The sequence below is a fragment of the Notolabrus celidotus genome, chromosome 9 (assembly GCF_009762535.1).
Source record: "Notolabrus celidotus isolate fNotCel1 chromosome 9, fNotCel1.pri, whole genome shotgun sequence".
NCBI lineage: Eukaryota > Metazoa > Chordata > Actinopteri > Labriformes > Labridae > Notolabrus > Notolabrus celidotus.
The window spans coordinates 763,174-780,811 of NC_048280.1; positions in this window are offsets into that span (position 1 = coordinate 763,174).

Here is a 17,638-nt window from a genome sequence, read left to right on the forward strand (position 1 = left end):
TGCATAAATGTATCTTTAACAACAGATTCTCTCCAACATCTGCTCAGTCCGTCCTCCTTCCTGTCCGTCACATCACAAGTTAAATCTGACTCCTGCTGCAGCTTTACTGATCAGACACCTCCAGTTAGTGTTTGTAGCATCCTCTGTTTGACTATGGACACAGTTACAGTAGTAGTACAGTGAAAAACTTAAAGGTGACATATCACGCTTTTTTCATCAACATATATTGGTCTAAGAGGTCCCCAAAACATGTCTTTAAAGTTTATGCTCAGAAAAACACTTTGAAATCAGATTTTGGTCTGCCTGAAAATCCCTCTTCTTCAGTCCTCCTCAGAACACTCTGTTTTCCCTCTGACCACGCCCCCTCAGGAAGTGGATGAGCCCTCGGCTGTCCAGCAGGTTGATCTAATGTTTACATGTTGGCTGAATATACACGGCTGCTCAGAGATCACGTTACTTCAACCCTCTGAATCTGATCCTGACGGAGAGAATCAGAATCAGAATCAGAATCAGCTTTATTCGCCAGGTATGCTTGAACACACAAGGGATTTGACTTTAGTAAACTGTGCTCTCTTTCTGAGGCGCCTGCAGCAGGACCTTTCTGAAGGATTGGTCACAGATTTAGTGTTTCTTCTTGTTTTATTTTGTCAGTATGTCGACGTGTGTCTTGGTACACAGCTACGAACATGTAGCTATGTGGCTATGCTAACTAGCGCTAGCACTTATCCATGATAAATAAAAATCATCCACTGGATCTTCAAATCTGCATGCCTGGGGAGTAAACCCGACCTCTACAGCAGGACCTTTCTGAAGGATTGGTCACAGATTTAGTGTTTCTTCTTGTTTTATTTGTCAGTATGTCGACGTATGTCTTGGTACACAGCTACAGCTACAGCTATGAACATGTAGCTATGTGGCTATGCTAATTAGCGCTAGCACTTATCCATGATAAATAAAAATCATCCACTAGATCTTCAAACCTGCAGACGTGGGGAGTCAAACCGACCTCTGCCAGAAAGGCAGCAGGACCTTTTCTGAAGGATTGGTCACAGATTCTGTTTCTTGTTGTTTTATTTGTCAGTATGTCGACGTGTGTCTTGGTACACAGCTACAGCTACGAACATGTAGCTATGTGGCTATGCTAACTAGCGCTAGCACTTATCCATGATAAATAAAAATCATCCACTAGATCTTCAAATCTGCAGACGTGGGGAGTCAAACCGACCTTTGTGTTAATTAAGACAGCCTACAACTAGCATGCCTCCCTCCTAAGCTCCTTGTTAGCACACATGTGTGCAGGGAATGAAAAACGGAGGAGGGGATTCAGTATTATTCTGACTCCGTGACAGACCGGATATTGTTGTTACGTAACAAAAACACGGAAGTCTGAAACGGCTGGTTTCACACACATTTACAGAAAGGTGTAGAAATCAGAACAGGGGCAGAATGGATTCTTTTCATTCTCAGGGGGTTTGTAGACAGGGACACAGATTTCAGGTAAAGAATCATTAAAAAGTCCATTTTGCATGATATGTCACCTTTAAACATCATGTCTATGAGTGATGTGCAAATTACTGTTCTGAAATGACTCGAGGACGAGAGTTAGAAAGTCGGAGCCACGAGGTGACACAGAGTCACTCGCAGGTCCGTCTGTAAACGGAGCTCTGAGCACCAGAATAACTCAAACATGATCCCTGAGACACCTCTCAGGAGGTCAGGGGTCAGAAACACACTCACACACACTCAGCGTGTGAGATATTCACAGACGGAAGAAACAGTATCTTAACAGAAATCATCTCTAAAGCTCTTCTACCTGATGTCATCTGGTAGTGCGGCGTGGTTTGTCAGTATGTTGATCTAGTAAATGGAGGTAAAGTTGAATATAAAAACTGACATATAACCACTCAACCAGAGACATGAGGGACCAGCACAGACATGAGGACACTAGCTCTGCTAGTGGTAGACACACTCACCTTTAGACTTGGCGGTGCATTAGATTATACATTTACATTTATATGACGGGGAAATGAGTCACATCGGGACATTCCTACTATTTACATCCCTTGTAGTCCCCAATATATTCTCTTGATCATAGATTATGGTTTCTCTCAGTCTGCTTCATGAAGTGGTCTCCTGGAATGGTTTCTAATGAACATGAGCCTTGTCATGAGTTCATTTGTAGAAGGCAAGGCAAGGCAAGGCAGCTTTATTTGTAAAGCGCATTTCATACACGAGGGCAACTCCATGTGCTTTACATTAAAACATTAAAAGCATTGGAGACATTCAGACAGGCATAAAATAACACAATTAAAATGACAAATATGATAAAACAGAAAAGAAAAGGAAAATTAGAAATATATTAAAAATTACATTAAAATTTTAATTTAAAGTGGGTTAAAATAATCTAAGATAGGAAGGCAGTGGTAAATAAAAAGGTCTTAATCTTTGATTTTAAAGAGCTGAGAGTTGGAGCAGACCTGCAGCTTTCAGGGAGTGTGTTCCAGATATGTGGAGCATAATGACTAAACGCTGCTTCTCCATGTTTCGTTCTGACTCTAGGAACTGAAAGCAGACCAGTACCTGATGACCTCAGAGGTCGAGGTGGTTCATAAAGTAGTAGCAGATCAGTAATGTATTTTGGGCCTAAACCATTCAGGTCTTTATAAACCATCAGCAGGATTTTAAAGTCTATTCTCTGACAGACAGGAAGCCAGTGTAGAGATCTAAGAACTGGAGTGATGTGGTCTACTTTGTTGGTCCTTGTTAGGACTCGAGCAGCAGCATTCTGTATGAGCTGCAGCCGTCTGATGGACTTTTTAGGGAGTCCTGTAAAGACCCCGTTACAGTAGTCTAGTCTGCTAAAGATAAATGCATGGAGGAGTTTTTCTGCATCCTGCTGAGACATGAGTCCTTTAATCCTTGATATATTCTGAAGGTGATAGTATTCTTAAGAATGACTTGCCTTCTTAATGTGTTTGAGACCATCAGTTGTGTTGTTCAGAGTTTGGGTTAGTACACAAAGGATAGCTCTATTTGACTCCTGTTGTAATCCAGATTATGGCAAAACCAGATTATTTCCTAGTTCTAATGTCTTCAGTATTAATCTACAATGTTGAAAATAATTAAAATAAATAAAAAACATTGAATGAGAAGGTGTGTCCAAACGTTTGACACTTGTAGTACCAATATATTCACAGAGCGGGTCATCTGTGACCAGCTGATAGCTTTTTTAAATATCAGTCATTTTCCATTGCATCCTATGCAGTTTGGATTCAGGAAACATCACTCAACCGAGACAGCAATCTGCTATTTCACAGAACAAATCAGATCTAGTCTTGACAGTGGAGGTGTTGTTGCTGCGGTTTTCCTTGATTTCAAAAAAGCTTTTGATACCGTTAATCATAATGTCTTGTTGTCTAAATTGTCAAAGTTAAACTTTTCTGGTGAAGCACTGACATGGATGGAGTCATACCTATGCTCAAGAAAACAGTGTACAAGAATTAATGATACGTGCTCATCTTTTACTAGTTGTAATGTTGGAGTGCCGCAAGGATCAATCCTAGGGCCAATTTTATTTAGTTTGTACATTAATGATCTGCCCCTAATCTGTCCAGAGGTACAGATCCAAATGTACGCAGATGACACAGTTATCTATATCCATGCTAAAACAAGAGAACAAGCTGCATCCAAAATCTCTGCAGCATTAAACAAAGTCTCAGATTGGCTCACTCACAGCTGTCTAACGCTTAATGTGAGCAAAACTGTCGGAATGTATTTTTCTATCAGGGGAAACAATACACCTCAACCTGATATGACTGTAAACAGAGAGGTAATACAGATTGTTCAACATTTCAAGTTTCTGGGCGTAACAATTGACTCCAACCTAAATTTTAAGAAACATGTAAAAAATGTCTGCAGAAATGTAAGAGCCAGCCTTATGAACTTCAGACATGTCAGGCATCAGTTACCTTTGGCCGCTGCTAAACTATACATGCACTCAATGATTTTATCTCATTTATCTTATTGTGTCACGAGCTGGTCTCAGGCTGGAGCAATCACTCTAAAACCATTACACACCCTCTACAAACAATCACTGAAAACTCTAGATAAAAAACCAAGGAAGTACCACCACTGTAAAATCATTACAAAATATAACTTAATGACCCTTGACAGTTTTTTTTGTTATGTAGATATGTGTCTGATGTATAAATTAATTCATGATCAGGCCCCACCACCACTTAAACAATGTGTGTTACTCTGCAGGAACAATCTTAGGGAGACCAGGGCATCAGCAAGAGGAGACTGTTCAGCTAAACGTAGGAAGACTGCATTTGGACAGTCTGCATTTTCAGTCAGAGCAGCAGGAAAATGGAACTCAATCCCGACCCACATTAGAGACTGTACAAGCCTCAGTGTTTTTAAAAGTACACTGAAATTATGGCTCAAGGAAAAACAATCATGTGATCATCTGAATGCATCAAATTAGAGACAATGAAATGTAATTTTAAATGTGTTGTTATTAGTGATGGATTGTGTTGAGTAGTCTATGTATTGTTTTAAATGCTAGTATGTTTTTTTCGTTTGTATTGTACATTTGTTAACATCTTCCTGCCCAGGGACCACAGATGAAAATTAGCTTATAGCTAACTCTGGCTTGACAGTTTTTGTTTTGCATGGCCCCTGTCAAATAAACTAATGAATAAATAAAATAAAAAAAATTATCTTTATCACAAATTAAAGTGATACTCAGCTTTAACCAGTTACATAAGGATTAATATTGTAATTTTATGATGGCTTTAACGTCATATAAACACTTTAATCTCTTTCAGGTTAAAAAAATAAACATTTCTGTTATTATAACAACACTAACTCACATAATTGGGTCATAACAGTGAGTGTATTTCAGCTGGATTATATTATATGATGGTTTATTTACTCATTAAGTAGATTTAAATCCTGTAACACATTAAGAAGTAGTGATAATAAGACTGTAAATTCATTATTCTGTCTTCACAGATGCACTATGCTTATTTACACTAATACTCTGCTATAACCTGCATCATTAGGCGTACATAATGTGCAATATTACATTTTTACCATGCACTAATAAGTGTTACACTTTGTATTTCATATATCTGATGCTCTGTTGTGTTACTCTCTGGAATCATAATGTCCTCCAGGATTCAAAAGTTCAGCTTCACCTCGTCTTTAAAAAAGAACATGCTATTCCTGCAGTGACCTGTAGACTCTTTAACCCTCCACATGCACACTTTCTCCACATGATGACACAGATTTCACTTTTTAACAGTAGTCCTTGATGTTTTGGAGATGTCTGAATATTAAAGAGTTATTATAAACACATGTTAAAGCTCCTGTCTTGAGTTTGGAGCCGCGCGCACAGATATAACAAAGCTCTGAGATGTCCTGCAGCATGAAGAAGGCCTCACCGTGCAGGAGGATCTGAGCTCTGCTGTCAGGCTCTCTAACTTTCCAGGAGTGTGAAAACTCTGCTCTGCTTTTCTCTCCGTGATAAGAACAAAGAAAGAGAGAGAGAGAGAGAGAGGAAAGAGAGAGGGATTAAAGGTGTCAGCTGTTTACCTGTCCGCGCGCTCCTCCGGCTCAGGGTCCACAACAAACAGAGGAGGAGGAGGAAGAGGAGGACTCCTCTCCGACCAGGTCCGCTTTCCTCGGGGCTCGGTCCCGGCTGGTCTGAGGGTGGAGGTCTGAAGCAGACGGAGGAGCTCACAGGATCATGGTGGAGCACAGAGTCGGGGTTTGTATCCTCCCTCACGGTTCTCTGTCTCCTTCCTCCTGAAGCGTCTTTTTCAGTCCTCCGACGCTCCTTTTCCTCCAGCGGTGTGTTGGAGAAGAAGAAGCTCTGCAACCTCCGAGAGAGGACAGGGAAAAAGCTCACTGTGTTTACATCACATCCCGTTTCCGAGGAGGAGGAGGAGGAGGAGGAAGGAGGAGGAAGGAGGAGGAGGAGGAGGAGGAAGGAGGGAACATGAGCCCCATGAGTGTCTGACATCTGAGAAGTTCAAGGAAGTGGGAAGTCGCTCCCTAAGAAGGGAGCTAGAGGATCTGAAGGGTGGAGGTTTCTCTCCTTCCTCCAAACATCTGAGATCAGAGGAGGAGGAGGAAAACTGATTCATGTTCCTGATCTGTGAAGTTTCAGCTCCATTCATGATAATTTAGATGTTTTTATTCAGTGCAGAGGGTTTAAGACTGGATTATTTTAAGTTTCATGCACAGAAGTTGATTAAATGTGTTTCCTGAAGGCTGTGAGAGTATTTGTAAGTATTTGTAAATGTGTAAAATAACCTTCCAGAGATGTGATCATGACTTTTAGATTTCACATCATGATGCAGAGTTACTTTCATCATCTTCTGGGTTGAATTGATGATATTTATGAGGATATATTTGGAACTTAAAGCTCCTGTGAGGACTTTTTTTTGCAGGTTGCCAAACAGCCTGAAATTAATATCCACGCCTCTCTGTGACCTACAAACACAAAGACCATCAGAGACATGATTCACAATCTCTATACTGTAATTCTTGACGTCTGATATCGGTGCTGGGGGGTAGGTGTCAGCAGCTGAAGAAGTAACCCTTTTTCTTACGTTTTCTACATTAATTATTCACAATGACTGATACACACACAGGAGGAGATTGTTTTGCCAGAAAACACATCGTTAGTGTGCAGAGGATAAGATACGCAAAGAGAGTTTTGTCCAAAGGGGGCGCCAAAAGTGACACAACCGAAAAATCCTCACAGGAGCTTTAAAAGGATCTGAATTCATCTCTAAAGTTTGATTTAAAAATAAAGGAAGTGAAGGGGACATTCAAGAGCAATGTGACTCATGTATTAAGTCACTAATTATGCATTAATTATGATATATATTATTTTTGTGATTAATTTAACTCTTTCTCACCACTTCAACATTTTATTCAATCATTCCCAACACTTCTGTACTTAGCTAACTCCAACTTCTGTATATATTTATATTATTCTATTTCAATTGATCTTTATCTTATTTTATTTTACTTGTATTTATATCTTATTTTATTCCTTCTTCTATTAATATCTAACTTTGTTACATACTGTTTATAAGAGCTCTTTAATGCCTGAATTTCCCTCCCTGAGATAAATGAAGTATTTCTGATTCTGATTCAATCTTTATTTATAAAACGTCATATCCCAACAAATGTTCTCCTCAGTCTATTTCCAAACAGAGCAGGTCTAGACTCTATCTTCTCATGAGGCTGTGGTATATTTATTTTAAATCATTGTGTAATCACATAATTCAGTAAAGTGATATCTTCTCCTTTTTATGAGCAAGCATCTGTTTGTGTTTGTTTGTTTTGGACAGCAGGGGGCAGCAGATACTCACATGAAAATGTTACAAACCTGAAGAAACTCCACGGCCCTGTTATTATATTAGAGAGATTATTTCATCTGGATTAAAACTTTGGGTGTTGATCGAAACTTTTGAGAAGAGTTAAGATAACTTTGACCCCAAAATACAGATCACCATCCTGATCCTGATCCAGCAGAGGACTGGAATCAGGTCAGATTAAATCTGTTGCAGACAGTTTTGATGTGCTTAAGTGTGTGTGATAAGTAAGGTGAGTATTCTCTCTCTCTCTCTCTCTCTCTCTCTCTCTCTCTCTCTCTCTCTCTCTCTCTCTATATATATATATATATTATATTATATTCTATGTATGTATAACAGTATGTAAACACTGCTGCAGCTGCTCCTTACCTCTGCACAGAGCATCAGAGGTAATCTCAGAGACACTCTGATAGAAAAGAGAACCACAAAATTTAACATTGTATTTATTTATTATTGTGTTAAATATAATTTATGCTTTAACAATGTATTTATTTTATTCTATTTTAATATTGGATCTTTTATTTTATTTTACTTAACTGTAAATTTAATTTAATTTAATTTATTTATCATTTGATTTTACTTTATTAGTAGTAATTAAATATATTCTTTATTTTATTCATTTTATTTTATTAGTTTTAATTTAATATTTTACTTTGTATTTATTTTGTTTATTGTATTTATTTTTATTGTGTTTAATTTAATACATTTTTAACATTTTATTTATTTCATTATTCTTTATTACTGTATATTTTTATTTTATTTTACTTTACTTTATTACACATTTTTTTAAAATGTAATTTATTTTACTTTATTTTATTTTTATAAATTAAATTAAATTATTTGTTTATTTTATTTTACTTTTTTAAATTTTATTTTTCCAGCTTACCTCCATATAAAGTCCAGCTGTTATATTTTGTTTAACTTCCTCCCTCTTCTTTTCTTGCTTCATCCAGCAGGGGGAGCCATCCCTCTTTGTTCCTCCACTCTTCTACCTCCAGCAACATTTCATCTCCCTCTCTCCTGACATCACTTCCTCCCTGCTCTCTCTCCTCTTACTCATCCAGTGTTAACAGGAGGTCTCCTTCATGACAGTGTGACACAAGAGTCCCCTGTTTACCCCACAACAAAGAGTGAGAGGGGGGGACCCAACTCATGACACACACCGTCACACACCAACCCACACACAGTTACAACAACACAGACATGTCACAACAAGGCAGAAAGCCTCTGGGAAATATATGTGGACAGAAAATGAGCCCAGTCCTCTGCGGTTTGAACATCGGCTTAGCCTAATATTTGACTCTGAATGTTTTCAGGAGGATACAATCATATTTATTCTGCAGGCTCCATTTAAAGATGTCATATGCTCTTCTATGCAGCTTCTTCTGCAGACCACAGTGCTGCTGGCTGGTGCTCCTGATTCAAAGGATGTAAAGAGTTTGTGCACAAACATGCAGATTAAATAAGGGCCTAAATAAAATGTTTGACACTCTGGGCTGGAGAAAATATCCTTTATACCAGTGGTGTCCAAACTTTTTTCTAAGAGGGCCACATTTGATGTTGTCAGAATCCCTCAGGGCCAGTGGCTCCTACTGAGACTTAGGAATCATAAAGGTTGTATATGAAATCTCTATTTGATAACAATTATATTAAACATTTTCTCAATAAAACAGTAACTAGGTAGTCCTCAGGTCTCTTCAAGCCATGCAAACTGTATCTTCTTCTGGAGGAAAATGGTCGGGCAATGTGGGAAAAATATTGTCTCATTATTTTTCTATGTCAGGATCATGATCTGGATTTCATCACACTTCTTTTTCATGTTGTTTTTAAGACTTTTCTGATCAGCAGACAACATTTTAAGAACTAAATAATTATTTTCCTGCGTTCTGAACAATTTTTATTCACCAAATTTGGCCTTTTCTGCACAATTTCCTAATTTTGATCTTGTCTTGTGTCTTCATAGTGCCCTATTACCCCTCTAGAACTCTACGCTCCCAACATGCAGGCTTGCTAGTTGTACCTAAAATCTCTAAAAGTAGTGTGGGAGGTAGAACCTTCAGTTATCAGGCCCCCCTCCTTTGGAATCATCTACCAGTCAGGGTCCGGGAGGCAGACACCCTCTCCACTTTTAAGAGTAGACTTAAAACTTTCCTTTTTGATAAAGCTTATAGTTAGAGCTGGATCAGGCTTGGACCAGTTTTTGTCATGCTGCTATAGGCCTAGACTGCCGGGGGAACTGGCACACTGACACTGGGATCCTAGCTCACCTTCTTCCCCCCAACCCCTTCATCACTTACTTTAACTCTGCCTGTCCCATTAAAGTTACTAACCATAGACCTTTCTGGAGTCCCTGAGCTCCATTGTCTCGTAGGTTCCTCTGAGCTGCCGTAGACGTCCTCCTGCTGCGGACGATCTGGACTCCAGCTGATACGGACGTGCTGGACTCCACTTGCAACAGCTTCTACGACTCGTCTCATCACTATCACCTCTCTCTCTTACTCCCCTCTATCTGTCTTTCCAGACCCAACTCAGTCGAGGCATGATGGCTGTCTAACATGAGTCTGGTCCTGCTGGAGGTTTCTGCCTGTTAAAAGGAAGTTTTTCCTCACCACTGTAACTAGCTAAATACTGCGATGTGCAATGCTCATGATGGATTAAGGTGGGGTCAGACTGAGTCTTATCCTGTCTTGGTGTTGGGTCTCTGTTCATAATTTGACATAGAGTGGTCTAGACCTCCTATGTTTGTAAAAGCGTCTTGAGATAACGTTTGTTGTGATTTGGCGCGATACAAATAAAGATTGATTGATTGATTTTGTGTCTTCTGAACTTTAAGTGTTCATCAAGAACATTTTCACATCATGATAAAAACAGTAATTTGAAAACTTGTCAGCTTTAAGAGTTCTTGTGTTTCTTCTTTATTGCCATCTTGCAGAATTCCCAGAGCTTTGGCTTTAGACAGGTCGTCCATATGAAGCTTTTTGAGACGTTTCTGGATCGACTTTAGTTTTGTGTGTGCTCTTGAAAGAAACTGCAAATGTACAGATGATTCAGAATGTGATTAATTTCTGTGCTATAGATAACACAATTTAAGATGGAAGCTTGGGGCCATAAATAAATGGACCTTGGGCCGCGATTGGCCCCCGGGCCGTACTTTGGACACCCCTGCTTTATACGATCACGGCAGATATTTGAGATGCAGCTCTGAGTACCCAAACACAGTTTTGTGGAAAGAAGTTCATTCATATCTGAGATATTTAAAAGATAAACCACCTTCCTCTGAGTAAACCATCTCTAAGTCATCCAACACACGTCTGCCTCTCTGACCTTTACACATGGAGCTCTATAGAGGAAGTTATGTCACCGCTGATGTCAGGGTAAAGGCCCGGAGTGACTCACTGAGGGAAGTTCAGCAGAAGGAGTGACACTCTGACCTCTGGAGCGGTCAGTTCATGAAGTTTAGATCAGGAGCAGCCGTGTGATGCCTCCTCATCTCACCGCAGAAACCTAAATATAGCTGCGGCTGATTGGAGGAAGATTGCAGCACATTTGGAGAGTCCAGTGAGACGTAACTCGACCCGCCTACAGATAGCTGCTGTGTGGTTTGTTTACATGAGGGGGTAGATGGGTATTTCTCAGTGATGCAGTGTGGACAGTGAGTGTGTCACTACATGATGTGATGTGAATCAATCAGACTTCAATTGTAAAGCACTTCAAAACTCAAAGTGCTGAACAAACAATAATAACAGTGAATTAAAAATACACAAAATGCAAGTGTTAGAATATGATATAGAAATAAAATAAAATAAATTAGAATAAAATGAAGTAAATTAGAATAAATAATGGAAATGCTATAAAAAAGACTAAAATAATTAAATTAAATTAAAGTAAATTAAATTGAATTAATATAAATAAATAAAAAAGCATCAATAAGATAAGATAAAATATAATAGTTTAGAATAAAATAAAATGAAATAAAATAAATAAGAATAAAATAATATAAATTAGAATAAAATGGAAATGCTATAAAATAAGTTAAAACAATTACACTGAATTAAATTAAATTGAATTAAATTAAATAAATAAAATAAAATACAATAAAAAAAATAGGATCAAATAAAATTTAGATAAAACAAAATAATTGGTAGGATTTCTATAGTTCTTTCTTTGTACTCAAAGTTGCTCTACAGAAAAAACAATGAAAGAATAAATAAATAAATACATAAATACATAAATAAATACAAATAAATATTTGTATTTTATTATTATTATTATTATTATTATTATTATTATTTGTATTTGTATTATTATTATTACTTGAAGGTATTGTGGTGATGGTTATAGTAATTTATTGAGTGTTTTTATTTATGTCTTAATTTTAATTTTATTTGAGTTTTGTATTCTTTGTATTTCTTTGACCTTTAACCTCCACCACCAGAAAAACATCCAGAATTTTTTCTTTGCTTCACATCAACACATCCACACACACACACGCACGCACGCACGCACGCACACATACACACACACACACACACACACACACACACACACACACACGTTATTGTGTTGGTGTCTTTGTTTGTTTTTGTCTTGTAAATATAATAATAACAATAAAAGAACACATATCTTAGTTCCTCCAAAGGTTAAGGAAGTCATACTTCGCCTCTTCTCTCACCTGCAGATTGTAAACAGAGCAGGACGAGAGCTTTCTCTTCACAGAGGAACGTCAGATTATCCAACACATGGAAGACGTCCAGCTGACTGAAGTCTGACCCTGTTTGTGTCCTGGTTTCTCGTCCATCACACAAAGACATACTTCACTTTAGAACAAGAACAAACAATCTGCTATTGTTACTTTCAAACAAACAAAAACAAACATAAAGAGGTCGTGCTTTCCTCTGATTTGGGCTGCAGAATGTTTCACTTTTGGAAACAGGATCTGTCATTTCTGTGCAAAGGAACTGATACAGTGAGAGATGAAGAAGTGTTGGGGTCAACGTGGAGGGAATGTGAGAGGTGAGGACTCTCCTTTAGTCTCACATCATGTGAACTTTGCTGCAAAAATCCAAACTGTCATCAGCTTGTGTGTTTAAGAATAGCTCCTGAGTCATCTCTGTGTCTAAAGTTAAAGAAGAAGAAGAGGAGGAGGGGAGTGTTTACTTCTGTCATCAGGAAACTCAGATTGTGGTCGTCACTCTGCCGTGTTTCCTCTCCATTCATTCACTGAACACTGTTATCACCTTTAACCGAAACACACACCCCAGGAGGAGGAGGAGGAGGAGGAGGAAGAGGAGGAAGAGGTCAGGCTCGGGTTCATCTGGATGCATTCCAGCTGGCTGCTGTCACACACACTTATTCATGAAGTGGAACTGAATCAGCTGGACAAACATAGAGACAGAAACATAAGAACACAAGTTTTAGGCATGGTGTAGTTGGTCATTTTTACAACTGAAGCCAAAATCAGAAGTGTTATAAACTGCAGTTCCTCAAGTGTCCACTAGAGGCTGGCTGCAGAAACCCCAGAAACCACATACACACCCATTCAAAGAGACGATCTTTAAAATAAACATGTTTACAGCCTGGTTCAAAAAACTGTTCAAGGTCTGAAGAGCTCATTTCTCTATCAGCACACACTGTACGAGGTGAGTTTAATATAACTCGTTGTTTTTGAAGATATTAAACTGACGAGTTTTGCCCAAATATGGGCGTGACTGACTTGATTGACAGGTGGGAACACTGTAGCTGTTAGCGAGGAGGCTAAAGGCCGGCCTCTTTACCTCACACTAGCTTGGATGAAGTTAGGTTGAGTTCAGCTTTTCCAATATGGCACCCGCCGACGATCAGCTTCAAAACACAGCTTCAGGACAAATGGGTGACGTCCATTTATTATACAGTCTCAGGGGCAGACGTGGTGCTTCCTCAAGGTTGTTATGTCTTCCCTCTCTGCTGATGTCTGTTGTCTCTCGTCCTTGGCAGAAGGGACGGACGGGGGACTCAGGAAGTGAAATAGGTCGAAAGTGAACAAGTCCGTCTGCCTTGAAAAGATCTCTACGTTCAAGATGTGGAAACAACCCGCTTCTCTCTAAATACGTCTGCACCCAGAGAGCTCACTGATTTCACCAAACCAAGGAAGTCCTGATTGTTGTTCAGCATCTTGATCCAACATGCAGGATGATATTCTTCAGTCTGGTGTTCAGTCAGAGACCTTATCCTGGGGAAAACAGAAGACTTTGGAGTTTTTACAGCACATCTTTAATATAAGTGTCAGAGTTTAATGATAATAATAATACATTTTATTTAAAGGCGCCTTTCTCGGCACTCAAGGACACAGCACAGATAGAAATATATACATACACGAATTCACATTAAAGGAAACAAAATCAGAGTCAGAAATGAAAACAATATAAACTAACAAGGGGTAAGAAAAAATAGAAACAATAACAAAGTGACAGAGCAGTATGAGTCAGACGGAGTAGGCGGTTTTGAACAGATATGTTTTGAGTTGTGATTTGAAATGAGGGGAAAGAATCTGTGTTTCTGAGTTGAGGTGGTCATGAGTTCCAGAGACGGGGAGCAGAGCGGCTGAATGCTCGGCTCCCCATAGTGGTGAGACGGGCGGAGGGGACAGACAGGTGTATGGAGGAAGAGGATCTGAGGGAGCGGGAGGGACTGGGAACATGGAGGAGGTCGGACAGATATGGGGGGGCGAGGTTGTGGATGGTCTTGAATGTCAACAGAAGGACTTTGAACTGAATACGGAACTGAACAGGGAGCCAGTGGAGCTGTTGGAGGACAGGAGTGATGTGGTGGATGGAGGGGGTTCGGGTAATGATACGGGCAGCTGAATTCTGGACCAGTTGGAGTTTATGGAGGGATTTGTGAGGGAGGCCGAAGAGGAGAGAGTTGCAGTAGTCCAGACGGGAAGTGACAAGGCTGTGGACAAGGATGGCGGCAGTGTGGGGGGTGAGGGAGGGGCGAAGACGATTGATGTTACGAAGATGGAAGTAGGCGGTCCGGGTGATGTTATTGATGTGTGATTGAAAGGATAATGTGCTGTCAAGGATGACACCCAGACTCTTAACCTGGGGGGAGGGTGAGACGGAGGAGTTATCAATGGTGAGTGAGAAGCTGTTGGATTTGGATAGAGTGGATTTGGTGCCAATGAGGAGAACCTCGGTTTTATTGCTGTTTAGTGTAAGGACATTTAGGGTGAACCAGGTTTTTATTTCAGAGATGCAATCAGTGAGGGAGGGAGTTTGAGGCCCAGGCTTCAGCTTTCCATGTAGCCGTTTAATATTTGGCCCGCTTTCAGTCCTCACCCTGCTGCCAGGGGACGGAGCGCTGTCCTGGTTTGTCCTGCAACGGTGGAGCAAATCGAGTGTTGGGGTCCAACCTAATACCGTGCAGACCGTCCAGAGATAGTTCCAGGGAGGACTAACACTAGTTGACTTATTAGACAGCACAGAACCGACCTGTTTGTTATTAGTAAGGTGACTTCAGACTTCTAAACGTAAACTAAAAACATCTCTATTCAGTCTGGTTTTTATTTAACATTTCATATTGATTGTAATATTGTTTTATTATTTTATTTATTGATAACATTTACATCTCAGTTTTAGTGCCTTTATTTCCTAAATAAAGACTAAATCTTGATTTAAATGGTTAGTAATGGAGTTGATTTCAAAAAAATCTGATTGGGATTTTTTGGGGTTCTGATACTTTTGGATAATTGAATAATCCTCGGGTCAAATTGACCCAGGAACATTATTGCTGTTCCAGAGAAACAAACATAACAGGAGGGTTAATGGTGAATTTTGTGCTGGTGACGTCACAAAACGTTAAAAATAATGGCGAAACACCTTCTTTATCTCACTCCCAGGAGTTTGTAAATGTCCAGGATCCACTGTTTACTACTTTTGGTTGAGAATAAATGAAGATATCATCATAAGATTTAAAGCAATGCAGCGTCTGCAAAGCTGCAGAGCTGGATCAGGCTTGGACCAGCTTTTGTCATGCTGCTATAGGCCTAGACTGCTGGGGGAACTGGCACACTGACACACTGGGATCCTAGCTCACCCCCTTCCCCCCAACCCCTTCATCACTTACTTTAACTCTCCCTGTCCCATTAAAGTTACTAACCATAGACCTTTCTCGAGTCCCTGAGCTCCCTTGTCTCGTAGATTCCTCTGAGCTGCGGTAGACGTCCTCCTGCTGCGGACGATCTGGACTCCAGCGGCAACAGCTTCTACGACTCGTCTCATCACTATCACTTCTCTCTCTTACTCCCCTCTATCTGTCTTTCCAGACCCAACTCAGTCGAGGCATGATGGCTGTCTAACATGAGTCTGGTCCTGCTGGAGGTTTCTGCCTGTTTAAAGGAAGTTTTTCCTCTTCACTGTAACTAGCTAAATACTGCGAGGTGCAATGCTCATGGTGGATTAAGGTGGGGTCAGACTGAGTCTGATCTGGTCTTGGTGTTGGGTCTCTGTTCATAATTTGACATAGAGTGGTCTAGACCTGCTCTGTTTGTAAAAGCGTCTGATTGATTGATTGATTGATTGATTGATTGATTGAGTAAGAACGAATGCAGAGGAATGCAGAGGCGGAAAAACACCAAAAACAAATATGGTGAGCGCTCCAGGAGAACCTGCACCAGAACACTGCACTCATGATCCAGAATCTAGGCCCAAACTGGAGGAGGCAAGACCTTTAAACCTGCATAATGCACTGTTTAACAAAACATTCAAATACATGCACACTGTGGGAAACAGACATCTTGAATGCTGACTCTGACAGATCGAAACAAAACCACACAAGGCCTCAGTTCTGTATCTGACCTCTGACTCAGGTTTCAGTTTGCCAGGATGATCCTGACCCGTGTGAATGAAACGTGACTTTCAGTTTGAGCACGCAGTATTAACCATATCACAACTGTCGATGAAACTAGAACCACTTTAGTTTCTAAGATCAATCCAAACAGGTTCTGAGGAGCTGAGCTTCAGATGTGTCTTAACTTGTGGTCTTCTCCTCTCCTGGTTTCACATTCCAAAACTTATAACTGACATTAAATCTGTTAATGGGTAACACAGAGGATTCCAGTTTAACTGTTCTGTACGGCTTTTCATCTGACTGAACTTCATTCCGATGGAGCAACAGATTCCACCTGAGGGGATTCCTCCTGAGAGAAGATTTAGGTATCTTTTTAAATGACTAATAAGTTCAAACATGCTCCAGGCTTTACTGGCTGCAACAGAATCCTCCCTTATCAAAGTACATCCGCTGAGAGTTCCTGATTTTACAGTGGAGAGGAAAAACTTCCTTTAACAGGCAGAAACCTCCAGCAGGACCAGACTCATGTTAGACAGCCATCATGCCTCGACTGAGTTGGGTCTGGAAAGACAGATAGAGGGGAGTAAGAGAGAGGTGATAGTGATGAGACGAGTCGTAGAAGCTGTTGCCGCTGGAGTCCAGCACGTCCGTATCAGCTGGAGGACGTCTACGGCAGCTCAGAGGAATCTATGAGACAAGGGAGCTCAGGGACTCCAGAAAGGTCTATGGTTAGTAACTTTAATGGGACAGGAAGAGTTAAAGTGAGTGATGAAGGGGTTGGGGGGAAGGGGGTGAGCTAGGATCCCAGTGTGTCAGTGTGCCAGTTCCCTCGGCAGTCTAGGCCTATAGCAGCATGACAAAAGCTGGTCCAAGCCTGATCCAGCTCTAACTATAAGCTTTATCAAAAAGGAAAGTTTGAAGCCTACTCTTAAAAGTAGAGAGGGTGTCTGCCTCCCGGACCCTGACTGGTAGATGATTCCAAAGGAGAGGGGCCTGATAACTGAAGGTTCTACCTCCCACACTACTTTTAGAGATTTTAGGTACAACTAGCAAGCCTGCATGTTGGGAGCGTAGAGTTCTAGAGGGGTAACAGGGCACTATGAGCTCTTTAAGATACGAGGGTGTCTGATTTTTAAGAGCTTTGTAGGTTAAAAGAAGGATTTTAAATCCTAGTCTAGATTTTATTGGGAGTCAGTGTAGAGAAGCTAACACTGGAGAGATGTGCTCTCTCTTCCTGGTTAATGATTGCTTTTTTATAGTCTCTTGTTTACTTTATACTCTTTTGCACTGTCTACTTTGCTGCTATAACACTTAAATTTCCCCATTGTGGGACAAATAAAGGATATCTTATGTTACCTTATTTAACATGTTTAATCTTTTTTATTGAAACTCACGACCAAAAATTTTCATTTCTCTGT